The 21,114-nt window shown below is 38.7% G+C and overlaps 1 long non-coding RNA gene across 1 annotated transcript; it reads right to left on the bottom strand.

Moving 5' to 3' along the window:
- Nucleotides 1–6,635: 6,635 nt before the first annotated feature.
- LOC124959465 (uncharacterized) lies at nucleotides 6,636–17,515 on the bottom strand. Its single transcript, XR_007103976.1, has 5 exons — nucleotides 17,391–17,515; nucleotides 14,324–14,483; nucleotides 12,324–12,408; nucleotides 10,276–10,455; nucleotides 6,636–6,823 (listed from the first exon to the last, which is right to left on the bottom strand). It is a non-coding gene; the product is annotated as an uncharacterized LOC124959465 (long non-coding RNA).
- Between the last annotated feature and the right edge of the window lie 3,599 nt (nucleotides 17,516–21,114).

Below are 21,114 nucleotides of genomic sequence, written 5' to 3'. Positions count from 1 at the left end.
CGTCCAAATGGTTCATTCATATGCCAACAGCTGACTGTGACTGTCAGCTGGAACTTCAGCTGGGACTGTCAACTGAATTGCTTACATATAGCTTCTTCAGTGACCAGGGCTTTGCACAGCATGGCAGACATGGCAATTGTATTCCAAAGTAAAGTGGTCCCAGAGCAAGTGTTCCAGGGAGCCCAGGTGACAGTTAAAATGACCTCTGTATTTCCTACACTAGATGTAGATCCTTGATAAGATTCAGCTTCTGGTTTTGTTTGTTTGTTTTTGCTTTTGCTTTTTCGGTACTGGTGATGAATTTCGGGGCTTCACACGTGCTAGGTAAGCAATCTACCACTGAGCTACATCCCTATCCCTTTTTATTTTGAGAAAGAGTCTGACTAACTTGTTCAGACTGACCTTGAACTTGTGATCTTCCTGCTTCAGCCTTGAAAGTAACTTGGATTACATTTATGCATCACCGTGCCCAACTTGGCATCCTCTTTGGCTGATATTGTTTTATGGCATCAGAAAGATTTCCACTTTAAAAAAAAACAATGGAAATAAATAACCCTTTAGGATTAACAAAAATTTTATTTACTCCAAAACCAGGATAGGTAACAGGAGTTACAAAAATAAATATCTGGTTTGCGCAAATGCTTGCTTTTTCTTTTCTTTCCCCCTTTTTCCTTCTCTCTTTTCTTTCTCCACTCTCTTTTCCCTCAAATATAAGAAAATATTTTTAGCTTTTTAAAAAAAAAGTATAGGTAGCATATAAAATGTAACAAAATTATAAGCACTGTAATAAAACAAAACTACTGTACTCCTGTTCAGAAGTTTCTCGAGTTGAGGCGTATGTCTCGATTGTGGTAGCATGGCCAGACTCCTGCAGGAAGATCTCATTGTATCTCAGTGATGACTCAAACCCCACAGGAAGCAAAGCAGAAAGGAGGCTAGAACACAGTTCCAACCAGCGGGCTGCTTCTCAGGCTTTAATGGGAAAACCAAACTCCTATGAATGATGTTAGTCTCAGAGTCTGATTCAGTAGTTTGGGAGTGAGGCCTGAGATTCTTCATTTTGGGCAGGCTATCAGGAGATAACCAATACTGCTGGACTGTGGACCATACCTGGAAAGCAAGCCTCTAACCTCCACAAGAGCCACTGTCTCTTCCCTTAAAAAGAGTCAATCCTCTGTAAGTTTTTCCTATGTGGAATAGTGTTCATAGTATTGAACCATGAGTACATCAAGTGACATTGTCACTGATTTGGTCCCTATGAGTTGAAAATGTTTCCTGTTAACTTTATAATAAATGGCATCACTTACTCCCTTGACCACAGGGTATTTATGGCAACTCACTCCAAGTAATGCTGTATGTGAAAAAAGAGACCTGGCACTGCCCAGTGCAAAGAGCAGGTGGCAAGAGGGTTTGGAAGCCCACCAAGAAGCAATAATCTTGTCTCTGTCCAAAAGAAGTCAAGCTTTTACCACAGGGCAGAAGCCGGGGTGGCCTTTTGGATTCTTAGTCTCCATCAGAGGCAAAAAAATAAAATAAAAATTAAAAAAATTTTTAAAAATTACTTTATGATAATTAACCCCCACAACATGCTTTCAAGGGAGAAATTATTAGACCCATGTTATAAGTGGAGAAACTAGAGACATGGGGAAGTTATTTTGCTCATCCAAGGCCACCCAAAGTGCCAGGAATGAAAATGAGGTTAAGAACCAAAAATATGGGGCAAACTGTCCCCAATATAGACCTTGAGACACTTTCTATGAGGAATGTTTATGCAGTAGTGGAAAAGTCTGTATTAAAAGTGAAGGGTAGGACTGGGGTTGTAGCTCAGTGGTAGAGCGCCTGCTAGCATGTGTGAGGCACTGGGCTCAATTCTCAGCACCACATCTAATAAGTAAAATAAAGGTCCATTGACAACTAAAAAATTTTTTTACAAAAAGTGAAGGGTAGAAAAGCCCAAAAGAGCTCTCAGTAAAATATTGTTATTTATTTTACTTTGCTACAATTTTGAACTTACTCATTTAACACAAGCCCTCTTCACAGTTCTTATTTCTTGAATGCCTTTTATTGTTATGTGTGGACACAGTATTTAACCTCCCTGGGCCTCAGTTTCCTCACCTGTGAAAAAACTAGAACTGTGATAGAGAATTAAATGAGATAATGCATGTAGGGAACATCAACAGAGGCCAACATGTGACAGTATTATAGAAGTGTTAGTTGTTATTTTCCACGAAGATAGTGCCCACTACCCTCTCAGTCATGACACAAAACTGTACTTGGCAGGAGGTACGGGTTTTACTCTTTTGTTTTCTGTAATATTGAGTGGTGCTGAACTCAAGAGCTGGTTTAAAAAGTGATTTCCTGTCTGAACCCCAAAACTCCCTGAACCGCAACACCCTTCCCAAGTTTCATACTGTGCAGGCATACCCCTCTAATTTTTCCAGAACAAATATTCATCCTTAAGTACATGAGATGCCCAGATCTAAGAATAGTTTCTGATTATCATGATTTCCTCATATTTTGTCATCTTCAAAGTGATTGCATAAAAATCATCTCATATAAACCATACGGCAATTAGATGAAGAAGGCAGAATATTTTGTTGAGGTGCAGTCTTGCTATGTTGCCCAGGCTGACCTGGAATTCCTTCATGGCCTCAAGTAATTCCCTAGCCTCAGCCTCCCTAGTAGCAGGCCTGCAGGCATGTGACATAGTGCCACACCTGAAGGCAGAATCTTTAGGTTTCCATTGTATGGATGGAGAAACTGAGACTCTCTGAAATGAAGTACTTCCCTTCAAGGTCATACTGATGAATAATAATAGTTAATGACTACTAACATTTTAAAGACTTAGCATTAGGTTGAACATATGAAATTGTTGATAATCTACCATTTTTAACCTATTAAGAAAAAGTAATTTCATATTGTTTGACCTAAGGCTAAGTGTATGTCATTTAATCCTCATATCAACCCATCCATTTTATCAGGGGGAACAAAGACTCAGAAGACACATGCCCAGAGTCAAACAGTGGAGCCAAGATTCAAGTACAAGCTCGTGACTCCAAAATCCACACTCATAACAACTCTAGATTATACGATCTTTCTAGCATATGGCCAGTTTGTTCTGCTATCTGGCTCCCTGATTGTTGATACAACATCTTTAATATTCAAATTATGGAATTTTTATACTCCTTGACGTAACAATCACTTAAGAGAGAACAGTTCATCTCCATATTTAATATGAGAAAGTCAAGACCTGAAAAGGTTAAATGACTTGATCCAAGTCACATATCTATTAAGTGTTTGAGTTGGGATTCAAACCAGGGCTATGCACCTTTGGTTTGGGGTCTTGACCACCACTACACCACTATCCCCAAATCTCCTGGGAACCTCTTAAAACTTTCAAAGCTCAGATAATTCCCCAAACCAAAATCACGACCCTTCGTGGAGAACACAGGTATGGAGAGTTTCTGAAACTCTGCAGGTAACCCATGTGCAAAGAAGCTTAGGGACCACTGTCCTCACTATATCCCATCCCACCCCAACCTCTTCTACCATTTCACACCAACAAGCTTATAACATCTGTCCTGAGGTCTCTGCTGTCGGTTCAACCCACAGTAGTTATCTTAATCATGTTTTACCCAGAGAATGCTTATTTCCCAGACAAGAATTCTGCAGAAAACTCATAGCAGCAAGCAAGGTAAGCCACAGCAATGGGACAATCACAGTGTCTTCCAATTGAGAACAGTCAGCTATATCAGGCTGACTTGGGAACATCTTATCAAAAGGGGCTCGCAGTTCTCCAGGGTGTGGGCCTTAGTAGGTAGCCTGATCTGAGGCAGTTGGCCCACAGCACAGTCTGGCAAGGGAGAAGGCAGAAGGTTCTAGCCAGCCTTGCTGAGTGGGACAGCCCTGGCCTTGACTACCACTCAGGTTGACCATGTCAGGGTCAGGACTGTGCTACCTAACCTAAGTGGGGAGGTGTGCATTCCCTCCAACTGTGTCTGGTAGCCCATCAGCTCGAAATACTTCTTCATCTTTACAGACTTCACTTATTTTTAAAAATATGGTTCTTTGATTCCTGCAAGCCAAACCCATGGAAAAATAACGGAAACCAAATGCCAGGGAAATGGAGCCAAGGCAAACACGTGTGAGCCCTGAAATAACAGGAGATACTGTGGTCACGTCTGACCTTTTGAACTGGGCTATGGGTTGAAGCAAAAACAGCTCTCCCTGCCGCTTAAGGGGTACACGGTAATGGTTTATTTGTAATGCGGAAGAGTTTGGGTTTAGAGAGATTGCCTTTAAAACTGTAGGGATTCAGCCCAAGGGCCAGAAATAATATCATTTTGAGGAACGATGTTTTTTAAAAAAATCACCACCCTTCACCTCTGTGATCTATGTAAACCCAGAATCATCTGATCTTTATCTGTCAAATGACGAATATCTAAGACCCCCAGAGTTCCTACAAATGTTTCTTTTCTAATTACATCATATTTCAGAGAAGTCTCACATAGAGGTCCACAATCTGCAACATGGAAACACGGAAGGACCCAGATGAAAAAATAAAATGATGACCCAGGGTCAAAAGGGAGTATGAAAAAGGCTCCTGGTTTTCATACTAACCAGTTCAGTCCCCAGCAATGTGGCGTGTCAGACCCGCTGGGGGTTGCCAGCACTCAAATTCCTATGAGACACCAGTAGCTGCATTCTTGGACACACAAAGCAAGTCACCAAGAGGAATTTGTTCCATGTTAACATTACCAAGAAAAGACCACAAGCTACAAAGTTCACACAAATGAAGACTCGTTCCCATAGAAGAGATGAGATGCTTGTATTAAAATGACTGCCAAATTGTCCTAAGAATGAAATACTCATTTTCATGTTGTATTTTTTCAGATAACAACCTTCTCCTTGAATTGCATCATTTAATGCATAACTACAAGACATTCTTTTTCTTTCTGAAAGAGAAAAAACACACCGCAAAAGTAGTTCTGTTGTAATTATTGAGGGGGAAAATACTCAATATATGAAATAATAGCACAAAGCCTAGTAGATTTACTATGTATTCCAGAACAGTAAAACTTAGCTGTTTTTCATGTATGAACATATTTATGTCTCACAAACAGTTAATTGCCATTAATATCCAGAGGTTTTATTTTTTTTAGTGGAGTCATATTTATCAATCTTTTCATCTATGCTTTCCTCTTGTTTAAGAACTCTCTTTTATGGCCGGGTATAGTGGCACAAGCCTGAAATCACAGCAGCTTGGGAGACTGATGCAGGAGGATCATAGTTCAAAGCCAGCCTCAGCAACAGTAAGGTGCTAAGCAACTCAGTGAGACCCTCTCTCTAAATAAAATACAAAAACAGGCTGGGGTTGTGGCTCTGTGGTTAAGTACCTCTGAGTTCGATCCCTGGTACCCTCCCCTCCCACAAAAAAAGAATTCTTTAAAAATTCTCCAAATAATAAAAATCTCCAATGGAATTTTTTTCCTGCCAGGTTTACATACTCAATTTTTATACTAAGGTTTATAATTTATCTGGGACTTATTTTGGATTGGGGTATGAGATCACGATCTAATGTGTTTTCCCAATGGATAGTCAATTTTTCTAGTATTGCTTTTTCCCAAGATTACCATCCTTTCCAGAGTGGTTGTGCCACAACTGTCATATGTCATGTTTGGGTTATCATGTGGATTACCTTCTGGGCTCTGTTCTGTCTATTCTGGTCATAACACCCACAAATCTTAATTACAAGAGTTTTATAGCAACTTCATATTTGGTAAGACAATTCCAACACCCTCTCCCACCCAACTTCTATCTCTCTCTCTTTTTTATAATTGGCCTATACTCTTTCATAGCAATCTTAGGTTCATCTGGTTAAGTTCCAGGAAAACTATTGAGAATTTTTTTGTAGTTTGCAAGGTAACTAGAGAAATTGGTATCTTCTTAATACCAAGTCATAATAACAATGAACATGGTATGTCCCTCAATTTCTTCAGCAATTTTGTCATTCATTTAGAAGTGTCTTTTAGAAAGGTCTTATACATTATTTCATATATATTCCTAAATGCATTAATTTTATGTTCATATGATGTTATGTATTTAAATTTTATTTTTCCAGTTGTTTGAATTTCGTTCATTAATAATTTATCTAGAAATCTTGCTGAACTTTATTGGTCCCACTAAATTTCCTTGGGTTTTCTATGGACATAGTCATATTGCCTGTGAATGAATAATGACAGGCTTTTCTTCTTAAATTATTTTGTTTTCTTTTTCCCATTGACAGAAGGAATCTTTGTTCCTGATTTTAAAGAAAAATGTTTTAACATTATATCCTTTAAAATGTTTGTAGGGGCTGGGGAGATAGCTCAGTTGGTAGAGTGCTTGCCTTGCAAGCACAAGGCCCTGGGTTCGATCCCCAGCACCAAAAAAAAAAAAAAAAAATGTGTGTAGTAGGTTTTCAATAGACACAATACCTTTCATTAAGTAAGTGTCCTTCTATTCCTGTTTTTCTCAGAGCTTACTAAAAAAAAAAAAAAAAACAAAAAAAAAAAAACAGCTTTAATCATAAGTAGTTACCGAGTTTTATCACTTGCTATTGAGAAAATCCCATGGCTTTTCTTTTTTAATAGTTTTAATGCCCAACCATCTTTACATTCCTATTTGAATCAGAATTTATTTTAAGACATTTACTAATTTTCTAATCTTTTATTTACTCATGCATTTATAAGGTAGAATATTCCTTTATTTTCTATTCTTCAGTAAAGTTGGCACCAGTATGGTATTAGCTCTTCCTTGAATATTCAGCCAAACTCAGCCGGACCTGGGTTAAAGGGATGGGTGAGGGTAAGTTTTTAATGGTCATTTGCTTTTTTGTAATTGATTAGAATTCTATTCTTGATTCTATTACTTCTTGAGATAGTTTTAATAAGTCACATTTTCCTATGACATTGATCATCTCTGTTTTTGCAAGTGTACTGCCATCATATCATCTGAATGGCATCTGTAGCTATGACCTATTTTCATTCGTAATGTCTGTGGTTACTGACCCTTCTTTCAATAAGTTTGACTAAAAATTTGTCTATTTTATTCATTTCTTCAAAGACTCAATTGCAGTGGACACCATCCATGCTCCATTCAGATTCTCCAGTGCCCTTTAACTCCTCTTCCAAATTCAGGGTTGCTTTGCTTCCAATGAACAGCACCTGAAACTCAGCTTCAGAGGACCATCCTCAGGACCGCCCACCTATGCAGGTAACTGACAGCTGTGGAAGTAGGGAAGCCCCCAAGTGGGATGTGTCTCATGTGTACTTCCTACTTCAGAAATCCTCTGTAGAATAAGGATCAAACTGTTCTCTGTGGGACCTGGTCTGGAATGGCACCCTCAATGTGTTTCCTTTGCCCTGAACACCTCTGACTACCCCCTTTCATGCTTCTCCAGGAGCTTTTCCTTAACACATTGAGTACTCACTCATCATCTCACAGTCTCACTCTGAGAAGCCCAACAAAATAGCAGGTTTATTTCTTATTTTCATTCTTTATATTGTGTTTTGTTTTCTATTACTGTTTTATTAATGCATTGATGCATCTCTTTATTATTTTGTTTTCCCCTCTATTGGAGGGATATTTTCTTATCAGGGGGGATATTTGCTTGAATTAAATAATTAGCTTCTTACTTTTCTGCCTCCTTTTCCTAATATAATCATTTAACAGTATAATTACTTCAAATACAAGTTGTGATATTTTATATTTTCGTTATTTTAAATGTAAATGTTTTCTCATTTGCACAATTATTTCTTCTTTATAATAATCATTAGTGCTGGTCACTAACATGCCCAGTGTTTTCTAGTCATATCCCTATCATTGTGAAGTCAGCCAGGGGAATGGTTGGGTTTGAGCCAATAAAACATGAGTGGGAGTGATATTTAGAAAACTTAAGAGCCACATGCCATTTCTTCACCACTGCAACTGGTAATATGCCAGAAGGTCTTATCCACCAGTGTGGGGCCCAGCAGGAGGAAAACGTGGGATGGAGTTCCAACTGACTTTCACTGGAATTGTACTATGAATGGGAAATAAACCTTCATTGTTTTAAGAGGCTGAGATAGTTCAGGTCTATATGTTATTGCAGCATAACTTCTCCTGACAGTTGCACTGACCAAATAGTCTTCAGAAGTATCTTTCCTTCTCTTTTTAATATTTAAGCTTAGAGAGTAATTTCAAGTATTTTTTTCAAGTTCACATTTTTTAAAGTGTAGTGAGAGAATATGTTCTATAGGTTACTGAGTGGTATCTGATGAGATTTCCCTTATTTTATAACAAGGAATCAGTTTTTTGATTCCATATGGGTAAACTAGAGTAAGCTATTTAACTGGAAAATTCAAATCTTCATATCCTCATTAACTTTTTAAAAATTTCTTCTAATTAGTTATACATGACAGTAGAATGAATTTTAATACATCATGCATAAATGGAGTATAACTTCTCAGACACATAGACCAATGGTACAGAATAGAAGACACAGAGACAAACTCACATAAATACTGTTATCTCATACTAGACAAAGGCACCAAAAACATACATTGGAGAAAAGATAGCCTGTTCAACAAATGGTGCCAGGAAAACTGAAAATCCACATAAAAATGAAATTAAACTCCTATCTTTCACCCTGCACAAAACTCAATTCAAAGTGGATCAAAGACTTAGGCACTAGAACAGAGAACCTGTGACTAGTAGAAGAAAAAGTAGGACCAGATCTCCACCATGTCAACTTACGACCTCACTTTCTTAAGAAGACTCCTGATGTACTTTTTATGTTTTAATCTATCATTTGCTAGGAGAGTTTTTTAAAACCCACTATGTATAGATTTTTAAATTTCTTTTCATAGTCCAATTGATTTCTCTTTGAACTATATTTGAAGTCATCATATTAAGTACATACTAGTGGTGACTTACATATAGTAAATGGCCTTCATTATCCCTGAGAATTCATTTTTTTTATCTTAAACTGTGTATGGGTCAGAGCGGTTATTTCAGTAAGGTATTCCAAGGTTATCACTCCCTGGGGTATCACTGGCCTAAAGTCATCTTTTATATTAATTTCTCACCTTGGGAGTTGTAGCTAATAGTTCTAGGGTCATGCACACAGTTTAAAATCAAGTTCCAAACCCACATAAATTATGCCTCACTTCCTTTTTATTCCTTGTATGTGTAGATTTTCTTTCTAGTCACCCTTCAGTGGAGGCATAGCCTGTTGGCAGTTTCAGCTTTGTGAAGGGGTCTCAGTTTCAACTCTACCCCTCAGGGAGGTCCACAGCCTCATCTCCCATCCCTGCGTGTAGTCAGAGCACAGGCTTAGCTCACATTCTTTCTCCTTTGATTTTCATGGCCTCTTCCTTCTTTTTCTCCTCCTTCATCTTTTTTCTTTTTCCTTCTCCTCCTCTCATTTTTTTTTTCTCCTGGGAATTATATTAGTACTTTTAAAAGGAGTTTCACAGTAAGAGGATTTTATGTTATTTGGGAGCAGTATACCTGAAAGTTGTCTTACTTATACTTTATAACTGCATGTCACTAATGCTTTTGTCTTTCCGAGCAAAAAGATCAGAAGGTTGAAAGCAGGATTTGTGATAGGAAGTAGGAAGGAGAAAAGGACATTGTGTTCTTGTTCTTGGGAAGATAGTCTTTAGTCTACCTACTCTAATTAAGACGATAATCACCATCATACACACACACACACACACACCCTTAGTTTTATTTTGTCCTTATTTCTCTATTTATCTTCTTCAGGGAGAGAAAACTCAGGGAACTTGGAAGGTTAATCATGAAAGACCATCCCTGATGATAATAACAGCATTGTGATAAGAGTTGACATTTATTAATATTTAAATAAACCAGGCCCTGAGCAAAGATCTTCGCACATGTTCTTTCATTGAAACCTAAAGACCCTGTGAAGTTCTGAATCTGAGAAATGCGAAGCAACTTACTCAGGTTCATACACCTAGGAAGTGACAGAGAGCCAACTTCTGCCACCAGAAGCCAGAGCCCGTACTGGACTGTGCTCTCTCTTAAACATTCCAGTTTGAATATTTAAGTTCTCATTCTTTACTTACCACCCCAGTGTCTCCATCCCTGCACATAATATCTACTTAGTTGTTTAGTTTAGTCTCTTCTCTTATTACAAGGCAGAGGGATATTATGTAAATACAAATTTCTGGAGGCACACTCCTGACTCCCTGCAGAGCCCAGCTCAGAGGACACCTCCCCCAGGAAGCCTACCTGGATGCCTGCAGGCTGATTAGGTGTTGCTTCTCAGGGATCCTATTAGTGCACTGAGTCACAATTACTTAATTCTATGAATCTCTCCTTGTTTGTGAGCTATATCTGAGGGTAGATTCAGTGTGTCTCTTGTTCTTCTCTGTTGTTGTAGTCAGCTTTGTGTTGCCATGACCAAAAGACCTGAGAAAAATAACATAGAGGAGGAAATGTTTATTTTGGCTCATGGTTTCAGATGGTTCATTGATGGCCAGCTCTATAGTTCTTCCACCATAGAACATCATGGTACAAAGGCATGATGGAGGAAAGTAGTTCAGGACATGGCAAACAGGAAGCAATGAAAGAGAGGGAGCAGGGAGGGGGAGTGCTCTGCTCACTAGGGAAAAACAAAATCCCCAAAAGTGTCCCCCACCCGGTGATCCACCTTCTGCATCCTCTCCCTATCTGCTTATATTTACCACCCAGTTAATCCACATTAGTGGATTAATGCACTGATTAGGTTACATCTCTCATAACCCAGTATGTTTACCTCTAGACTTTCTTGGATTGTTTTACACATGAGCTTTTGGCGGACACCTCATATTTAAACCATAATATCTGTATCTCAAAAATGTAGCACAGGGCTGGGGAGATAGCTCAGCTGGTAGAGTGCTTGCCTCGAGAGTACTAAGGCCCTGAGTTCGATCCCCAGTACCGCAAAAAAAAAAAAAAAAAAAAAAAAAATGTAGCACAGATCCTGATACATGGGGTACCTGTCACACCTTTTTTTGCGGGTTACTGGGGATTGAACCCAGAGACACTTTATCATGAGCCACTTCCCCCGCCCTTTTCAATTTTTTATTTTGAGACGGGGCCTCAAGGTGCCAAGGCTGACTTCAAACTTGTGATTGTCCTGCCTCAGCCTCCCAAGTTGCTGGGATTACATGTGCCTGCACCAAGTTTGCATGGTAGACCTTTGATGAATAAATGTATGCACAAGTGAATGAATGAATAAATATTAACTTTCATGGCCAGTAGAGAACAACTAAATATAGTTCCAAGAATGGAAATGTTTCTTTAATAGCCTTAAAAAATACTAATTTATTCTACTTATGATCTGAAAATATGCAACAAATCTCTCTGGAGATTCATATTTTTCTGATAATGTGCCTGTTTCACAATTGGTAAGGTATCAAATAAAAGAATTAACACACCTAGAGTCCTACAACCTTACTCAACTCACATATTCCTGGGCCAAGGAGATCTATCACTAGGGGTCCAGTCTAACTAAGTGTCTTCCCTCTAGGCATAAGGAACATTCTGTTTGCCCTGTGCCCAAGCACTGTGCTATCCCATTGTGACAACAGGACAACCAGATGTTGCTTCCTCTGTGGGTGGCCACTCTGGGAAACCCTGTAAGTATTTTGCAAACTGATGCGCTTATTCCCAAAGCAGCATTTTTGATGTCTTTTTATTTCCTCTGTTCCAAAAGGAGACTTTCATAGGGGATGTCCATTTAAAAAATGTGACACAGGTACAAATCCACCTGCCAGAGCTAACACTGGAAGGAAATTTCATTTCTCCTTCATCAAAGGTGATGGACCAGCTTGCTTTCTCAGAAATAGCACAGAGATGTCTCAGTCACCTGGCTCCTATTAAACCATGCCATGCTTCATGGGCCAAAATGTTGCTGGATCTGTTCCCCTCTTGAAAAAAGAAAAACCACATATACTCAGGAATACAGTTCTTTTTAATTAGCCCCAGATGGGATTTGTTAGTATGCCTCCTCCCATTCCATAATAAATCCTTATAATTAAATAACAGATACTTGTTATTCTTGTGCATGCAGAAGCCAGAAGCAGCTTTTCTCAGCATAGAAAAGTGGGGAATGGATAGCTGAGAGGAGAGAGACAAGCCAGGTGGTCGGCTTTTACATTTAGAGGAAGTAGTAGCAAGGCCGTGTGCAAGGTGGACGTAGCAGTGCCCATCTGGGGACTCTCCCTGGTCTTAGACTTCTTTGGCGGTTGATGAGAGAAAAGAAGGTCACCTAGGCTTCAGTTACACACACTTACCTCAGTTTGAATCCTTTCTCTTCAATGAAGTAGTTGTGCCATGCTAAATAAATTATCCAACCTCTCTGAACTTCAGTTTGCTCATCTGTAAAATAAGAATTCCTCCTACATCACAGGATTGTTATGAACATTAGAGTAGAAAACTGTTAAGCCCTAGGCACAGTACCTGAAACACAGTACGTAGATACAATAATCGCATATAATAAAAACGATTATTATTGTTTATAGACAACAGTACTAGTACTATATAATGAGGGAGATGTGTGGTGTGAAGTTGTGTTAAGGGAGACACAGACCAAAGCAGTTTCTTATCCATGATCTATCTTATTATGATTCTCTCCCACCCCTCCCACTATAAAACCATTACCTAAGAGCCATCTGGAAACACATGTTAAACCTAATTTTAAAATAATGGTGCTGAGGCAGGCATATAAAGCAATGGCTATCTACACATTATGAAAAAGATTTGCTAAGAGGACCAGAATCTATTAGCAGCCATGGTTACATTGGATAAAACTAGTTGCTGAGAGAATCAGGAGAAACAGTCAAGTTTTGATGAGGGAAGAGGGCAAGGAAGAGACAATGAACAGCCCCAGGCATAGAGCCATACTGCACAGAGGTAGCCTGAAGGATCAGATCACCCATGGAGCAAAGCACAGGAAGGGTAGAGAGATCTAAAAGGAAAGGAGGAGTAAAGTCCAAGTTGGCCAGTTTTAAAATTTTGCATTAGTTAAGAACTGAAGAAAGAAAAGATAAATATTTTAGGAATTGGAGGTATTACTATGTTGGTTTTGAATAATCTGTTTGTGTGAAAAATTCTTGAGTAATCATGAATCCTTATCCTGCATTTCGCTTAAGGATTAAGAAAGAAAGAAATGCAGGAAATCGTAAACCCCTGTAATCAAGTAGGGCCGTCTTTATGAGCAGTGACTGCCCTACTTCATTCACCTTGGCTCATAGAATTTCTGGCAAAGCTGCTTTGAACCTGGCCCCAAGTTTATTCTTCAATTGAAGAGTTACAGGCTTACTCTGCTATATGAGGCAATGCCACAGCACAGAGGACCCTGAGTCCTGGGCTTGAACAAGTCATTTACCCAACAATGTACACTGTCTGTAATCTATTCGAGACAAAGGAATTGGCCCCCTGTGAATAAAGCTGGACTAGTAGACACAAACACCAGAAAGAGAACTCCAATTCCAACAACTCAGTATTAGGAAAGGCATTCTAACACTCAAAGCTGTTCAAAGAAAAAATATAAGTATAAAATCCAAATCACCAAATGTATTTCAAGCAAAGCCAGCTTATAGAAACACAAATACTAAAGAGGAAATGGTACTGTGAGTTTGAGTTCACTTCTAATCTACCAGTTCTATAAAGAGAACATGTGACCTCCAACTACAACAAGCTTAAAGTTTAACCAAGAAAACAAACTGTGGAGATGACAGATCCAAAGCTACAGAAAATGAGCCAAATCAATGTTAAAAACAGTACAGAAATTCCAAAAAGCAGCTGTCCTGAAAATATTCAAGAAAAACCTGAAATTTCTCCACACCTAAAGAAGATTCATTCTTTTGCAAAAGCAATAATTGGAATGGGTTCCTGGAGGTGAGGAGAAAGATTAAATAGATGATTTGGAGCCAAAATATGGGGGATGGGGAATGAAGTTCAGTGGTAGAGTGTTTGCCTAGTATGCATGAGGTCTTAGGTTCAATCCCCAGCACTTAAAAAGGGGCAGGGGCAGAAAGAAAGAAAATAAAAATTGGCACATAGAATCTCATTCAGTCCCCATCATGTTCCTGCTCAAATGTAATGCAGAGCATAATGCTTGCCAACAATAAATAACCTCAAATAAACAGTTGCTTTGCAATTTCATAAGAAAAACCAGATCTGCTTAATTCTGTTCTGTGTGCATCAGTCCTCTAGAGATCTAGTCTCAATATTTTGATTTGTAATAAATTAGAATTCATTTGCAATAACAGAATTCAAAGTCATAGCTTACCAATTAATTATTAATTCATATTAATTCAGAAGACACAATCTGTGACCTCATGATTTTCCATGGGCTTTGAAATCATTACTTATTCATTCTTCATTTCTGAGAGTGTTAAAGGATCAGATTAGAAAAGGAATTCTTCATCCTACTAACATTATGCATCAGCCTGAAACAGGAAATAGAGATAAATTATGTAGGGTCTGCCACTCAGTGTGGTTCAAAGACCAACTCCAATTGGCATCATCTGGGAGAGGCTCAGCAATGTACAGTCTCAGCTCCTCCATCTCCAACCTCACTCCCAGACCTACTGAATCAATTCTGCATTTTAACTAGATCCTGGGTGATTCCTATGTATACATAAACTTGAGAAGTTCTGAACTAAGCAACAGTGACTCTGTTGCCCACTTTCCAACCTTCACCACCTGAAAGCTTTAAGCAGCAGCAGCAGTCTCTGGAAAATAAAACGAGGAGAAAATTACTCAGATTGTAATCATTCATGGAATCACTGATTAAGCTGTTTGTCTTATTCTAGAAAATGTCCTGTTGCTAACATGGTACAGCTATGCTTAACATGGGCTGGCAAAGCCTTCTGCTGTTGTGACCTAAATCAGCTGATTAGTCTCAGTTAGTTACTAGACTTTGGGGGAATGGAGAGGAAAGCCCTAGACACAGCCAGGGCAAAGGAAAAGCAGCTGTTTCTCATAAACTGCCGTGAACAAGCCTAGGAGGGCTTCAGCATTCAAAACCTGCAATCTCCTGCCTTTCTGTCAACAGAGAGAAATCCCTTCCTGCTGGGGTGACTTTGGAGACACCAAAAAATGCAGTGAAAGCTCAAACCTGACTTTAGCCATGAAGGGGAGCTTTTTGGGTATCCAGGTGTGAGAAATAAACCAAACAAAAATAAAGTATTTCCTAGAGTACTTTCTCAATTCAAAAAGGCCATTGATTGCAGGAAATGCCAGGGATTTCACAACAGCTTCTCAGGAGGGGTGGTCGATGCTTTTTTAAATGCAATGCAGACATATCCCTATTTCTAAAAAGTTAAATCAAGTGAGGGCAAGGTTTGTGGGAGTATATCTTAGAATCAGGAAAACTTGGTAGATCAATGCTTTGACAACTTCACTGACCAGTTTGCTAATATATATTAGTAATTTAGTTTTTACGTGGCTTCCTGCAAATGCATGTAAAAAAAAGAAAAATGATGTTCACTATTTCCTGCAGGCACTTGTTTGACCGCAGAACTGAAACACAACCCTAAGAGCTATAAGGTAGAGAAACATCCTTATCCACCTTCTCCTAATAAACTTGGATCGAAAATTGGATAAATTTAAGAATTTTGTGCTCCTGAAGAACTTTGCCTTTCATGATCTAGGTCCTGAGTCTGGGCACTGGGTGTTCCACACTTAACAAAGAAAGTCCAATGTGACCATGGTGTTTGTATGTGTGAGATGGGGTATTGTTCAGAATCAGAGGGAGAAACCAAAACCCCAAATGCTACCAATGCCATCCCCTAAACACATAATGAATCCATAACATTCTGACTGCCTGACAGGCAAGTTCAGAACCTTTCACCCTGTCATACTGCCTCCTTCGGACCATTCTGGGGTCCTCGGTGTTAAGTCACACTATTTTATATGAGTACAGATCCATTCTAACCCAAGCATGAGAAAATCACACCAGTTAAGGACTTCAGAGGGCACCATTAGGAAATCCAAAGCCAACATTAGATAATATTCTTCTCCATCCTACCTGGGTATGAAATCCTCCAACAACATTGCCATGTGTCAGAGACTTTATACTGAATTGTTTTTGCTACAGGAAAGTACTTTCTTCCCAAGAAACCCTTCTGGATAGTTGTATTTTCTCCTCCCCCCACCCCCTTGCTTTAAAATGGATTCAACATAAACACTAGGATTTTCTACACACTAAATTTACCAGAGAGGAATCCTATAAGGTAATTAGTGGAAAAAATCTGTCACAAGGAACTGTGGTCATATTTTCTTTTTTATACCTTTATATAAATTTTTAAAATTCTAAATGGATATTTATAAAATGCAATTTTTTTTTTTTTTTTTTTTTTTTTAAAGAAGTTCATTGAGGCCTCAAGCTTTCAAGAATAGACATCTTTGGCTTCTCTTTCCCCTGAGTCCTAAAGCTCCCTCTAGTGGCCAAGAACATACACCAACTACAGGTATGGAGAATACACGTTCTCTTGCTTTTTAGATAACACCTTGTTTCTACGGCATTTCCACATACATCTGACTGTTTAATACAAAAACTTTATGAACTGTGGTTTCCTCCCATTTCAAAGGTAAATAAACTGAGGCCCAGATTTGCACAAGGTCATGTGGCTGGTAATAAGGAAATTAGGGCTAGAGGTCAGAATTTGTGACACCCAGGAAGGTGTTCTGTGGCACTGCTTCATGTCCTCCAGTAAGTATGCAAAACTATACATGAATATTCTCATAGATGCTACTATCCTTTTCACCTTCATAGAAGTGCTTCATAGAAGTACTTTCAAGAAGTGATCCTTGACTTTCAAGATGAGAATTATGGAGCCATATTTAACAAATATTTACATACAATATTAAGGAAATTCATAGACCACCTGGAAAGATAGCTACTGACTGCCCCACCCCCACCCTGCCACCAGGACACGTCGACATTTACTAGATACAGTTTTCAGACACCAAAAGCCCAAAGAAGATGAACTTTGAAGTTCTTTACTCTTTCCCTTAATTACAATGTTTTCCATGCCTATGTAGTTATTCTTTCAGCCCATTATCCAGAGTATTTAAAAGGATTAAACGAATTAGTATATATTTGCTAACATTTAAGAAAAAGCTCGTGGATATTGCCACCAAGGCATTCTAGCATTCCCACAGGAATGCCTAGGATTAGCGGCAAACTGGGATGTTTCTAGGAAAGTAGCAATTTGGAAGCATTTTTTCAAATGTAAGAGCATACCACAGCCTAACTGACTGACTCCGTGAAAAGTCTAAAGAAGCAACATCGTGAATACAGAAGAGGTTTTCTCAGTGAACAAAAGCCAGTAGTGCCTCTAAATTCTTACCTCTTTTCATTCTGGCTTTTCCAATGGCTTTGGAAAAGCCAGAATGAACAGCCAAGGCTTGCTAATTCACATAAGCCACTTTCACAAAAGTTCCAGAAGGATTGGGACCATGTCTACTTTGTTCAGTCACATTCCAAATACCAACACTGCCTCTGGCAGTAGTGTACACTCCAAATATTTAAAGAATGAATGTGCCAATGGTCCTTATTGAGCCAGCCCCTCTGGGAACCTCCGCACCACACTCCCCACCAATTAATCAATGGCCTCTGGTTACCTGCGACATTTTCCTCCAGTCCTTCACACAGGCAAACTTAGGATCTCGATACTTGTCTGCCCTGATGAAAAGTCCTGTTCTGTATTCTGAGACCCATTCCTGAAGTCTAGGTTGGGTGCCAAACATGCATAAGCAATCAAAACAGCTTCCTGCCTTAAACCTCCCAGGAAGTGTATCACAGTGCAAAAGGGCTTTTTTTAAGTGTGTGTAAAAATGGCAGACCCTGATGACTAAAAGAACATTTCAGCATTGAGACAGAATGCTGAGACAGAGCTAGGAGGGTTGTTTGGAATTATCTAACACCCATTCTGTTCAGTTTGCTTTTCCGTGTCTGAACTTTGATCACATAACTTCCCTCAGGCTTCTGACAGAAACCCTCAGGCTTGCCCACCTAGTGAAATGTCACCTCAGAAATGTCTTCTCCAGCTCCCACCTGTTTCTATAACAGAGCTCACACCTTTATGACTGGGCTGACACTATCATGATTATTTGTGTCTTTTCCCCCTACGCCCCGTGTTGCAGTAAGTCCAACAAGAGAAGAGGAAAATGCTGAATTTAAAATGAAATATAGTGGCACATGCCTATGGTCCTAGCTACTCAGAAGGCTGAGGCAGGAGGCCCACCTGAGCCCAAGAGTTCAAGACCATCTAGACAGCATAGAAAGACTTCATCTCAAAAAAAGGAAAGAAAAGGAAAGGGGAGGGGAGGGAAGGAAAAAGGACAGTACCAACCATGAAGTTTACGCCATGATAAACCCATCATGAGCTGAAAACTGTCTTATGTTGAAAATGCATTAACTATACCTACCAACATCATAACCTGACAACCCAGTCCACCATAGGGGCTGATTGTGAGAGAGTATTATACACATATTGCTGGCTTGGGGAAAGATCAAAATTCAAAATACAGATGCTCACTAATTTCTCACCATCACAAAGTCAAAAAAATCCAAGTCAAACCATAGCAAGTCGGGACCCTTTATATGCCTCCCACTCTCCAGTTTATTTTTCTCATCTTAATTCTGGCCAAAAGCCATGCTTTTTCTTGAGTCTATCAAATCCAGTTTTTTCAGCAGTTACTGTCAACATCCTTATGAAGCATAGAGGTTTCTCCATGAACTAGGAGAGTCTGAGCTATAAGACAGCCTGATCTCAGATGCAGCTAGGGTTCAAGTACAATTCACCAGACCTTACAGCCAAGTGTTCTTCTTCCCCAGTCATCCTGTTGGATAGCTTATTTAAATCAAAGTTTTCTAAATTTTAGGTGCTTGAGTAACATCTTCAGGATTTTTGCCATAGCTAAGTAGCAACTGAGTTATTATTTACTGATTATATTTCTTTACATTAACTCAATTTTACAACATCACTTTTGTAAGTAATATCCATGAAATATTAGGTTTGATATGTTATTCTTCCCAGTATATATTAAACACAAAACTCTTAAAATGAAAAAATGCATTGAAATAAACTCATAACAAAATTTTTAAAAACAACTGTCTACTTGGCCATGAAAATCACCTCCAATGGCTTAACAGCCTCACTTTATGAAATGCTCTTCTAAGCCTCCACACCCTCTTGGTGCCTCCTAACCAGACCTACCCCTTCATTCTCGGCAGACCACCTCACTTCTATCCAACTCGAATTCCTTCAGCTTTCCCCTCACCAAACTTCCCATCCCATAGACACACCTCAGAGTATTCCCTTCACATGTTCCCAACCTTGTGTCTTCCTCCTCTGCTCTCAGGAGGAGATGCCCCTCTCTTTTTTCAAGAAATGCCATCCCTTGTGTTCTGCAGCCTATTCCAAGGTACTGCCCCAAGGATCCTACTTCACACATTAACTTTCCTCTTGCTTGTGTTTATCCTAACTGTTTTGAATTGTGAAATATATCATGCCTGGAAAATATATCAGGGGCTGGGTTGTGGTTCAGTGGTAGAGCACTTGCCCGGCTCGTGTAAGGCACTGGGTTTGATACTTAGCACCACATAAAATAAATAAATAAAATAAAATAAAGGCATTGTATCCATCTGCAACTAAACAAAAATTAAAAAGAAAATATATCAATATAACTGCTCAAATTAAATAATAAGAAAAATACAAGAACATGTATGTCCATCATCTAATAGAGCATGCTGGATGCCTTCAAACATGCTTGGGACACCTCCTGATGGACTTCTACTTCTACGCCATGACGAACTTTGGCCTTCTCCATAGTTTTGACACCTGTGTATGTAGACTTAAGCAACAAATCATTTACTTTCCTTAGTCTTAAATTTTATATAAAATGAATGCTATTATATTTTAGAATTTGTTTCTTTGTCTCAAATTTGTGCTTTACAGGTTTATTTCATGACTAATTCACAATGTTCCTTCATTTTATTTCTGTAGACCATTACATTACATGACTAATCCACAATTTATCATGTAACTGCTGATGGATATGATGAGCTGCTTTTAGTTTTTTGTTATTTAAAGCAATACTATAATAGACATTCTTATAATTGCATCCTGGTGCATATGAGCATTTTTCTAGGAAGGTGACTTTCAAAAATTGTTGAACACAACTCACAATAAAAAATACACTTTATATGTAACAAGAAATCCCATCAGTATGTACAACTATAATGCACCAATTTTAAAAATGTGGAAAAAAATTAGCCAGGTATGGTGCCTCACACACGTAACCCCAATGACTCAGGAGGCTGAGGCAGGAGGATTACAAATTCAAAGCCAGTCTCAGCAACTGAAGCCCTAAACAACTTAGCAAGACCCTGTCTCAAAAAATAAAAAATTAAAAGGGCCGAGGATTTAGCTCAGTGGTAAAAGTGCCCCTGAGTTCAATACCTGGTACCAAAACAACAACAAAACCACAACCCAAAAAGATAATAAAGCAATCAAAAACCTTACTATTATCAATGCAAAAGATTAACAAAATAATACAAGAACTTATTAGCAATGCATTCTGATATTTTCTGTTTCTATTCTCTTCAACTTAAGTCTTTCATACTCTGTTCTAGTTTTTTTTTTTTTTTTTTAAATGCTGGTTTGCCCACCTGACCTGACTCCAATCATGAAAATTAAAAACATTTTTAAATACCTAGGATAGTGATGTTTCTGGGCTCCAAAACACTTGCATGTTTTAGCTTTTCTAGGTAATGACAAACTGCTAGAATGGTAAACTCGAAATCTATTCTTCCACTAACAGAAAATGTAAGTTACATTGTTCCAGAGACTTGGTAACTTGATGACAAATGAACTTTTAAATTTCTTTCCTATTGGTTGGTATTAGATTTTTCATTGTGGATTTAATTTCCCTAACTGCTAATGAGATGGAGCATTTGCTATGTAATGGGCCATTTGTGTTTCCTTTTCCATGAAATGTCTGTTCATATACTTCACTTTTCTAAGAGACTATCTACATCTTATATATTCATACAAGTCCTTAATATTT

The sequence above is a fragment of the Sciurus carolinensis genome, chromosome 11, assembly GCF_902686445.1.
Source record: "Sciurus carolinensis chromosome 11, mSciCar1.2, whole genome shotgun sequence".
NCBI lineage: Eukaryota > Metazoa > Chordata > Mammalia > Rodentia > Sciuridae > Sciurus > Sciurus carolinensis.
Note: the sequence above shows the minus strand (reverse complement) of the source record. Positions and strands in the feature narration are given on the sequence as shown.